This window comes from Mus pahari, chromosome 2 (genome assembly GCF_900095145.1).
Source record: "Mus pahari chromosome 2, PAHARI_EIJ_v1.1, whole genome shotgun sequence".
Taxonomy (NCBI): domain Eukaryota; kingdom Metazoa; phylum Chordata; class Mammalia; order Rodentia; family Muridae; genus Mus; species Mus pahari.
In genome coordinates, this window is record NC_034591.1 from 64,827,375 (window position 1) to 64,828,438 (window position 1,064).

General features: G+C 40.4%; 1 protein-coding gene across 1 annotated transcript in view; it reads left to right on the forward strand.

Moving 5' to 3' along the window:
• Nucleotides 1-1,064, forward strand: part of Cntnap2 (contactin associated protein like 2) — a 2,102,194-nt gene that overhangs the window by 856,309 nt on the left and 1,244,821 nt on the right. The window lies entirely within an intron of this gene.

Sequence of the window (1,064 nt, forward strand, 5' to 3'; positions counted from 1 at the left end):
CAGCTTCTGGATACTATAAATAAGGCTGCTATGAAAATAGTGGAGCATGTGTTCTAATTACCAGTTGGAACATCTTCTGGATATTTGCCCAGGAGAGGTATTGCTGGATCCTCTGGTAGTACATGTCCAATTTTCTGAGGAACTGCCAGACTGATTTCCAGAGTGGTTTAAAGCTTGCAGTTCCACCAACATTGGAGGAGTGTTCCTCTTTCTCCACATCCTTGACAGCATCTGCTGTCACCTGAATTTTTGATCTTAGCCATTCTGACTGCTGTGAGCTGGAATCTCAAGGCTGTTTTGATTTGCATTTCCCTGACAATTTAGGATGTTGAACATTTTTTGAGGTGTTTCTTAGCCATTCGATATTCCCCAGTTGAGAATTCTTTGTTTAGTCCTGTGCCCCATTTTTAATGGGGTTATTTGGTTTTCTGGAGTCTGTCTTCTTGAGCTCTTTGTATATATTGGATATTAGTCCCCTATGTGATTTAGCATTGGTAAAGATCCTTTCCCAATCTGTTGGTGGCCTTTTTGTCTTATTGACAGTGTCTTTTGCCTTATATAAGCATTGCAATTTTATGAGGTCCCATTTATCAATTTTCAATCTTACAGCACAAGCCTTTACAGTTCTATTCAGGAATTTTCCCCCTGTGCCCATATCTTTGAGGTTTTTCCCCACTTTCTCCTCTATAAGTTTCAGTGTCTCTGGTTTTATGTGGAGTTCCTTGATCCACTTAGACTTGACCTTAGTACACGGAGATAAAAATGGATCAATTCTCATTCTTCTGCATGATAAAAGCCAGTTGTGCCAGCACCATTTGTTGAAAATGCTGTCTTTTTCCCACTGGATGGTTTTAGCTCCCTTGTCGATGATCAAGTGACCATAGGTGTGTGGGTTCTTTTCTGGGTCTTCAATTCTGTTCCATTGGTCTACCTGTCTGTCACTATACCAGTACCATGCAGTATTTACCACAATTGCTCTGTACTACAGCTTGATGTCAGGCATAGTGATTCCCCCAGAGATTCTTTTATCATTGAGAAGAGTTTTTGCTATCCTAGGTTTTTTG